A 10,761-nucleotide genomic window follows, 5' to 3' on the forward strand; every position below is an offset into this window, starting at 1 on the left:
TAACATTTTTGTGGTGAGATAATGAGAAACTTTTTATGAAATATGAAAGAGCATGGAATTCTAACAGGAACCCAACGTTTACTTGATGAAATTTGGTTTTGAAATGGCTGAGATATCCAAAACAGCAATTCTATCTAACAAAAGGTGGACCCACCTTTTATTACAATCGTTTTGTTTTACTTTGTTTTAGATGTCTCAGCCATTCCAAAACCGATTTTTATCAAATAAAATTTGAATACCTCTTAGAATGGTATGCTCCGTACTCTTTCATAAGTGGTTTCTTGGTATCTCGCAAAAAGTTCAAAGCCCAATCCTCATCTCCACCAATACTATACCATACATTTAACCCCAAACGGAATGATATTTAGTCGGGCCTATTTGACAAACGCTTTTTGACTGGCGATGAACATGTTTGAGAATGAAGTCACTCTTCCTTTTTGTGTATCATGACGATATGTCCAACGTCTCAAGAAAGCTACGTCATGTACCATTAACCTACATCGGGCCTATAAAATTCTCGTCCATGACAGTGACGTAAACGTCCTTGTCCCGTCGACTTCGGCCTTCACCCGCCAGAAAGCCGTGCACACGTATGTCCCAAGATGAAAGACTGTCGTTATAGCTCATATTGAAAAAGTTCAAAAGTTCAAAATTAGAAATTAGAACAACGATAAGGACACTCACTTATTGAACGCACGTATCTGGGACGTCGTTTGATTACTTGCTTGTTTTTAAGGATGGGGTGTAGGGTGCCGAAGGGAGAGTGACTTGAGAGAGGGAAATATAGGGAAGATAATGTACTACCTTTTATTTTTATCGCTTGAACTTTGGCAAAGAAGAAAAAATGTTGGTTCAGTTTATCCTCTCTTCTGGGGAAAAAATAATATGACATCTTCTCCCATCCTAACCACTTCCACCGTAACTTCTTTAATAACGAGAAGCTTTCCGTTGCCCCAAATCGTAAAATCTTAGTGTATCACAGGGGCCGCGGAACGTTTTATAAGATAGGTGTGCGTGTCTGTGTGTGTGTGTGGGGGGGGGGGCTGCTTGAGGGGGTCAAGAGTCAATCATCCACGTGTTTTTGTTTTTGTTTTATTTAAGGAGAGATAGCACACACACACAAAAAAATGAAAAATCGCGGGGGGGGGGGGGTTCTCCCCCCCCCCCCCCTTCATCCCCGTTCCGTAGCCCCTGTATCATAATTTATATACACATACTCGATAATGGAATCTTGACTGATATACATTTATACCTGGATGAATCAAACTCCAAAATCATATGATTGTTTGATTTCTTATTGTGATGAGTCATGTGACTCAACTTTAGCGGAATGTTAGATATCAGTTGCTTAATTTAAGTTTCATAAGGAAATATTTGTCTAAATCTGCAGCTGAGATACTTAATCATGCTTTGATTTCTTCTCGGTTGGATTTTTCGAATTCATTGTTGTGTAATCTTCCAAAAAAAGAAAATGTCACAAAACTTCAACGTCAACTTCTCCGTTATGAGACCAAAATTGTGGAATCAGTTACCTTTTCAGTAAAGGCAACTGTCATCTACAGAGGTATTCAAGTCCAAACTTAAAACGTATCTGTTCCTCTCACACTGAGGACTATAATTGCTGTCATTAATGTTCGGAACAATCGTATTCTTTATTTGGTATATGTTTGCTTGCTGTTTTTGCCTTTTTCGTCTTTGTTGTCATGTTTAAACATGTATATGTATATGCATGTATATATCTATCTTTTCATTTTTGAAGCGCCACGAGCACTGAAAGGTGGACCTGTGCGGTATGCAAGGAGCCACTGTTGTTAATATTATTATTATTGCTAGATATATACTGTTCACTGCAATTTTGTCCGTAGCATCAGCCTCCTTCGAAAGGGAAGAGGAGAAAGCTCCAACAGAAGACGACAGAGTTTTATTAAAAGTTATATTAAAACTAAGTACTGAATTACACCAAAAAAAAAGAAGAAGAAGAAGAAGAAGAAGAAGAAGAAGAAGAAGAAGGATGCAATAGACTAGAATAGAAGAAAATCACATGAAACGAAAGTAATATGATCCAGCCAAAGATGATTAAAGGGATGTTATAGTATTGGTTGAGGTGAGGATTCAGCTTTTAACTTTTTGTGATATACTTTTGTACTTAGAAACAACTTTATGAAATGTTAAAGAGTATACAATTCGATTAAGAGGAATTCAGATTTTATTTGATGAAAATGTGAGTTGACATGGTTGAGGTGTCCAAAAACAAAGCAAATCAAAGCGACACTCATAAAAGGGGGATCCCTCCCTTTATTAGGATTGCTTGCGTTATGGATATCTCAGCCATTTCAAAAACAATTTTCATCAATTAAATTTTGAATTCCTCTTACTATTATATGTTCTTTCACGTTTCATATTAAAGAGGTTGCTCATTATCTTAACAAATATATATCATCAAAAATAAATCGAAAATCTGAATCCCCATCTCAAGCAAAACTGAACCCATCCCTTCATCTCGAATCGCAAACAGCGAACAGCTCTCGTACTGTATGGTGAAACCAGAGATGGCAAAGGGGCGGCGGCTCGTTTCCATGGAAACCGGGCTCCGCAGCGGAGCACGAGGAGAGGCGTATGACCAAGGAAGCCCTATAGGCAAGCCTTGTGTGTGACAAGCAAACGAAGCTGAACAACGCGAGACAAGGCAATAAAGCTTGACCGTCCTCGGACATGAAACCACAGCGAAAGGACTGTCCGGAGAAAGACCGAGAGTGGACGTCTGTCGCCTCAAGGGAGAGAATTCTCAGACGGTCATTGACATCGTTTGTCCGACATCCGACATGTTTGGGGACGGTCGTAAATCCGACGCATCCAACCGCACTCGGTGGGCCATGACCTTGACTGGGCGACAGCGAACACTCAGCGAGTCACTCTGGGAATCGACATCTCGCTTCCCCCATGGCAGCTCGCTTATGACCAGTGTCGTTGTGCATCCCCTCTCCCTTTGCGATTTGTTTTCTTGTGTTTTGTGCCGTTTTCATTTTTTTTTTGTTCTCCATGCTTTATTACTGTTGTTTGCCCTTGTTGTTTGGAAAGATGCCCTTTTTTGTTTTGTTTGGGCATGGAGTCTTTATCCTGTCTTAATTGTTTGATGTTTTATCCGGTTTTATTTGAGACGTTTAATTTTTGATAATGCAGCAGTAATAACTAATTGTCTGTAAGGTTACTGGTGAATTCCCACAGTACAACAAAAGCAGCCTTTTAACGTCTGGGTTGTTGTGCGACTTTCCCCTTCATTTTGGGTATGTAATACTATGTATAGCTTGTACGTTAAAGGTAGTGTGTACAATATCGTGATTACAAATTGCCACAGTACCGTTTTAATCACATTTCAAATTTGGCATGTATATTCGAGCTCTGTCAGTGTACGCTGATTATCACAATCCGTTTCATCGTGACCACTAAGCCATGGTCATTTTCTCCATCTCTCCCGTCAATGGTCACGTTGTCGAATCGTAATTTCGCTTCAATCCTTTGCACGTTTTTATTTTCATTGTCAGCAATACGTAAGGAGCGGGGAGGACAAGTGGAGCCCTGGGCAGGGAGGTGCCCTCTCACCTCCCTGGCCTGGGGGAGGAAAGAAGTGCAGGGGTCCGACTCACCGCTCCAGATGGGGGTTCAGAGGCTGGGTCATCCAACTATAGACCGACACCCACGAGTCATGCAGCCCACGAGTTCGACACTAGGTAAAAACAGCCCACGAGTTCGACAGATACAACACGGGGCTTAAATGTGTTGTTCTCGTGGGCCTTGTTAGGTCAGTGTCGAACTACTGTAATGGGCTGTATGACTCGTTGGTGTCGGTCTCGTGACGTGCACCCTCAGAGGCAACGGCTAGTGAGTGGTACGGGGAAAATGTTTAGTCCTACTGTACACTCCCGTTATAACGAACACGGTTATAACGAAATTCCGGTTACAACGAAGTAAAAAAAAATCAGGGCGAAACATTATCCGCTCTATTTTTTTTTTATTATTGTGTAATCGTCCGGTTGTAACGAAATTTCAATATAACGAAAGGAAACTGCTGGTCCCAAGGACTTTATTATAACGGGAGTCCACTGTAGATGTATATTTGTTGTCATTTTTATGTATACTATGCATATCACATCTTAGCTGTTACCAAACATGTGACCAGGGTCCGTTGCTAGAAACTTTGCGTTTAAACGCAACTTGCAACTGATTGTCACTGGCCAATCAAAATCATTGTTGCATGCATGTCTTCTTAATAGGGCAGACCCTGAGCCAATCAGAATGGTTGTTTCAAAATTAGCAATTATTTGCAATTGATTGCAACTTTCTTGCAACGGGGCCCTGCTCACATAATTTGTACGTGTGTGTGTGTGTGGGGGGGGGGGGGGGTGTTTGTCTGTTTTTCATGGTTACAGTTCGTTTTTTCCGAAGGTTCGACAATCCGAAAATCAAATAAGGTTCGTTATTCCAAAGGCTCATAATCCCGAAAATGAAATAAGGTTCGTTATTTCAAAGGCTCATAATCCCGAAAATGAAATAAGGTTCGTTATTTCGAAGATTTGTTCATCCGGAAATGATATATGGTTCGTCATTCCGAAGGTTCGTTAATCCGAAAATGAATAAAGGTTCGTTCTTCTGAAGGTTCGTTAATCCGAACGATCGAGAAATAAGGTTCGTTATTCCCAAGATTCGTTAATCCGAAAATGAAATAAACTTCATTTAGGAGCAAATCACGGCATTGAAAAACAAAATTGTAGGAAATTATTCAATGAAAATTGAATTAAAATACGCACACACACCCACACATGCTTATACAGTATGTATATGTAAACACAAACACACATGTCACAGACTGATTGACAAACTAGAATGCAATCGTAATTTGTAATAGCCTTATTCACGAAAAAATACACATTTTCTCCTCCTCCTCTCTATACCTCGCTTCCCCCTCTTTTACATCATCCTCAGAGTGAGCCGTTCTTTGCCACAGTTTATTAAATTTTCGAAATAACAATTTTTTTTTCATTTTTTGGCTCAACGAACCTTATCTGATGTTCGGCTGAACGAATATTATTTCATTTTCGGATTAATGCACCTTCGGAATAACGAATCTTATTTCGTTTTCGGTGTAACGAACCTTCGGAATAACGAATCTTATTTCATTTTCGGATTAACGAACTTTTGGAATGACAAGCCCTATTTCATATCCGCAATAACGAACTCTCCGAATAACGAATCGTATTTCATTTTTGGATTAACGAATCTTGGAATAACGAACCTTCAAAATAACGCCACAAATGGATAGGTACAGGTAAATATATGTGTTTCGGAATAATGAACCTTCGGAATACCAACCTTATTTCATTTTCGGATTAACAACCCTTCGGAATAATGAACGTATATCACCAGCTTTCATTATACACTAATTTTAGATATTGAAAATGATAATGGCGCAGAAGAAGTCAAATCAATGATGTAAGCACCAAATGATACCGCCGATACTCTCCGAACGCCGTTTTGTTTGTTTGTGTCCTTACGGCCATGTCTTCACACTGGCGGAGAAACACACACACACACAAACAAACCAAATAACAAACAAACACACAAACACACACATGAAGACATCATAATGCAAGACAGAAGAATAGCAAGGAGGTTCAAGAGTGGGAGCTTGAACTGGCTATAATCATTCGGACAGCTGTCAGTTTTCTGTGGAGTCTACAGGTGCATCTGTACCTTTGATCTTGCCGTTTGATGCCGCCATTTTTCTGAGCTATCTTTAGATTGCAAGATTTATTTTGAACGTCAACATAATGTCATGTATATTTTGCATGTTTATTCATTAAATGAAATGAACTTTCATCTTATGATAAAGCATATAAAACAAAAGTAATCCCGTCCAGAAATATGTACAGTAGTCAAAGTGTAAATCTGAGCTGTATGTTGTGAAAGAGTTTGAAATTGTACCCTCCGGGAAAGCCGATTTTATCACTCTTCCGATTGATTTCGACGTATAAAAGTGACATAATCTTTGAATATAGTTCTTTATAAATTGAAATGTCAGATACGTGTTCAGACATTTTTTTTTTCTTTTGGCAATTTGCGGAATTTCTTTCAACGCATCCCCGTATCTTTACCGTCATGTACCCCTCATCTTTAATAAGTATAGGGATGGCGAGAAGTACCATCATAAAACAATACAATTGTATCTTCCTTAGAGAGTAGCTGATTATAATGCAATGAGACATGAATCTATTGTTTTCCTATCACTTGGGCAGATCCAGTTTGGCACATACTTCAAAATATTTTTGAGTGGTGGCATCGAACAAGGAATCAAAGGGAATACAATTGTTACGTGCCTCTACGTCTTAAAAATTGAACCTCTTTGGGAATAGTAATAATCGATTCATTGTGTGCTGATAAAGTCTCACGTAAGAGGCTGTTCCAATCATTCCAGACATGTTTTGTTTACTTCTTTGTCTGTTGCTGTTTGTTTTCTCTTTGAAAATGAACGTTTGGACTCGACATAGCGATATCGTTTTAAATCAAAGAATTTGTATTCGTAGCGGAATGTTCCTTAACCAATTGATTCGCGTGTCCTAGTCCCCTCCCTTCGATTTCTCTACAATTAAGTTGCACTGCAGGGCGAGACTGCATAAAACTTTCTTCGACGATGACTTTTCGAAATTCGGAAGATGAAAGAGACTCGGGTAATTTCGAGAGTCATTAATACCGTTGCGACTCATGTCATTTTAGATTTCGAGAGACTTACGAATACCAGGCGGGCCATCGACTCTGCCAGCTGGACACATTTCGCCCCCCTGAACGTGACTTGATGTCCCCCTATCAATCTTCCAGTTGGGGGATGGTATCGGGGTTGATAGTCTCCCGGAGTCGGGCCCGGAATGTGACCTTGGAACGAGACAAAAGAAGTCATTGTGTTACACAACGTCCTTGTCAACAATGATTCGGAGTGCAGGGACCTTATCCGAAGGCTCATGTTGTTATTTTCGGGGTTTTTTGTTTTATTTTGTTTTATCATGTCGGCAGCGATATTTCGGCGAAAGAATGATTTTTTTTTAATGATCATCAAGGGAGAAGAAGATCACAGGAAACGAGGAGAGGGGTTAAAGATTTGGAGAGGGTGGGGGGAGGAGGTGGAGGTCCACAGGATGGAGCTCCACTGGATCGCTGGAATCCAGGCATGGGTTCAAGGCCACCATGTAGTCTGCCGGGATTCGAATGCAGTGCTAACAAAATACTTTATTTTGCATTATTCAAATCGATTTGGATGGTTTGGTTTGGTTTTGTTTGGTTTTGTTTGATGCAATTTCTGTACTTCTTCTTTTCTGTTCTTTTGTTTTACTCCAAGGCCAGTATCAAATTAAAGTAAAAGGTGCAAAAAGTATATCGGTGATTCTTGATGATAATTAGGATTATATTTGTTTGTTTTTTTTTGTTTTTGTTTTTGTTTTTTTGTTGTTTATGTGCGCAGGATATGACCTTATATTCGTCCGGCTTTTTCGAAAGGGTGGGGTGAAATGTCGTGCCGCTTTTTATTTTCTTCTCTTCTATTCTCTTCTTTCCATATTTATTGTCTCCTTCTTTTCTTGTCCATCTTCTCCTTTGTTTTCATCCTTTTTTTTTTTTGCTTCTCTTCTTCCGTGACTTGTACAATTTCAAATATTTTTTTACTATACTTATATATCTAATAATGTGAAATTTACGTCAGTTTTGCGACGGATTTATAACTTATTAGCGACGTATCACTGACGTGAAATTAACGTTGCTTTGCAACATATTTATCACGTCATATTAGCGACGTACTAATGACGCGAAATTTACGTTATTTTTTGCGACATAGGCCTATTTATGACGTTATATTAGCGAATTATTAATAACGCAAAGTTAACGTTCGTTTGGCGACTTCTTATGACGTCATATAAACAGCGTATGAATGACGTCAGATTTACGTTGCTTTTTGAGGTGTTAATCACGTCATATTGGCGACTTATTTCCTGATGCTAGAAACACGGCAGAATGTCAATTTCACGTCATTATATGCCGTCTTTTTGACGTAAATGAGGTAAGAAAATAGATGCAATTTAGACGTCTCAAACTGACGTCAAAAATTGTATTTTTGCTCAAATGGAAAACATCTAAAAGACGTCATATTTGTGACGTCTTTCTGACGTCTGAATGTTCATACAAAGACGTCATAAAGACATGTAAACTACTTATATAAAGAGAAGATCTGACTTCAAGAAACGTCTTTTTGAAGAAAACAAACAAAGTATAGATGTCATAAACATTTCAAATTGACGTCAAAATGCCATATTTTTGGTCAAATGGAAGTTGTCTAAAAGACGTCATATTTGTCGGTCAGACGTCTTTATGACGTGTATATTACCATTTTAAAGACAGGATCTCACGTCAGAATAAGGTCATAAGCATGTCGTTTTTTTAGGAAGCAAAAAGATGGCGTAGAGACGCATTTTTGACGAAAATAAACCAATAAAATGGTCGTGATTTTCACGACTTTTTTAAGTTGTGACATTACAAGATCTGATAAAGCTGTGAGTAACTCAACCATGATACGAATCTAACCTTCTGTACTCCTAATCCTATATCTGCGTCTACCACGTAGATCCATGCTCTATACCCTCGGGATCATGACAGAGTTATAAACGACGTCTTCTAATAACATCTGGTAGAAGATTCTCATCCATGACTTCTGATGTGCCACTCAATATTCCAATGAAGTGAGTACTATAGTGATTATAATCTTAAACTGACAATGAGTACGCACTGCATTGGCCTTTAAATAATTCAGCAGTGATTTCGATGAAGGCAATTGTTCATATTTAGTCGCAAAAACGAATCAATATCAGCCCAGTTTCAAAGAAGTGCTTAATTGCAACTGCCAGGGCGTACATTAGCATTGACATTTTATTTCAAGATGGGAACTATACTTAGATCTAAATGGTATATTATGCAAAATGTCCGATTGTCCGTGATCACTTTGGGAGGTAAAAAAAAGGAGAGATTGCATTGATATGGAAAATAAGGTTGCATAAAGCCTAGAAATGCCATCATGGCTTATGTTTTGAACTGATAGGGTCTTTAAAGGAAACCTCAGGATGATTTTGAAACTTTGGTATTCGAACATCTATAAACTGATTATATTGGGTAGGCCTTCAAAGTTTCAAAATTTATAGTCATTGGGATGAGGAATGGAAAATGTTCATTGAAAAAAAAAAACCTGCTCAATGAACAAGGCTGATGACATAGAAGCTTCATATAAAGCTGCATGATTGGGGATCAAGGAAGCAGAACAAAGAAAGGGAGCATATTCCACACAGGTGAACTTGTTAAAGCAAGTGGATTGTAATGGATTTGCACTCCTTCATCACTGGAATACGTGAGCCTCTATATGTCATCATCCTTGTTCAGTGTATTTTTTTTTCCGGTTTTTCAGAGTATTGATTTATCTTTTCAGGACTACAATAAATACCACAAATCTATACATAGCACTATTACTTTATTTACTGCATGATGTGAAATTATATAAATTGTCTGGAATGCCCTTTAACTTTGGTTGTTTTCCCCGGGAACGATTCCCTTCTGTCGATCTCAACTCTACACGCTTATACTTTTTAGGGTTTCTTCTTATAATAATCACACGGAACAATTTTTCAGTTGACATTTGACATTTAATTTTTTTTTCTACAAATGATTTACACAACACTTTAGATTTTAGATGTCATATCTTAAACAACAATCAACTAAATCCAGACAGTAAGAGGCATAATATAACTTCAAACTTCTTTGTATTCCTGCTATATGTAGTTCCGCCTGGTGTACAGGATGCATGGAAGCTTCTTTTTTCCTTCGTTCTTTCGTGATTTTCCCATCCCCTTTTGAATGTTTTGAATTACTGCTCGCGTCATCCTGTCGGAATGTCTGCATGATAGCTATTTTTGTTATTTTTTCTGTATCAAAAGAAGGCATTGACATTTGGAGAACATTCTCCCTGACGAATAACAATAGAATGTATATCAACCATTCAGTTTTCAGAGAGCCCAGAGAGGGAACGAGTATAATGGAGACCAGCCCTTTTGTTTGCTTGGATTCATTGCTATGGTAACCCATCTGATCATCAAGGTCACAAATTGCAATTCACAATATTTATTTCATCGTCCGTCTCATCTTCAAAATCGAAAGTATGTACCGATGCGCCCTAAAAAGGATACATAAATGTGTCAGTTCATATATCCCTTTCTAATTGAACACAACATACTGAAATATTTGTCTAGCCCCCGCTTCTGTAGGTTTGATAAAGTTGACAATTATTTGTCACGCAAAAGTCTTCAGGGAGATCGCTTGCGTGTTACAACTGGCGTCCAATCTACAAACCGTGGTATTTGAATATGTCACCACCTACACAAGGCGCAATATCAACACCAACAATTCTGATAAAAAAAGAAAGAAAAAAAAAGCAAACAAACAGTCAATTCAATATATTATGTATGCACACATCATGACATTTAACGCATCTAAATGTTTCTAGGTACATAATAGAAACAAACAAAATGATTTATCTTCTCTGTCAATCCATCTGAGAAGATATAATGTCATATTTCTCAAAGTTATAAGGAATAACGATCAAAAGAAAAAATAAAACAATACAAAACAAAAAACCAAGTACGCCTGCAAGTAAAGGGTTTGCATGCTTAGTATTTTCTGCGA

Source organism: Diadema antillarum, unplaced genomic scaffold (genome assembly GCF_040938485.1).
Source record: "Diadema antillarum isolate AM-2024a unplaced genomic scaffold, OU_Dant_1.0 seq00001134_RagTag, whole genome shotgun sequence".
Taxonomy (NCBI): Eukaryota; Metazoa; Echinodermata; class Echinoidea; order Diadematoida; family Diadematidae; genus Diadema; species Diadema antillarum.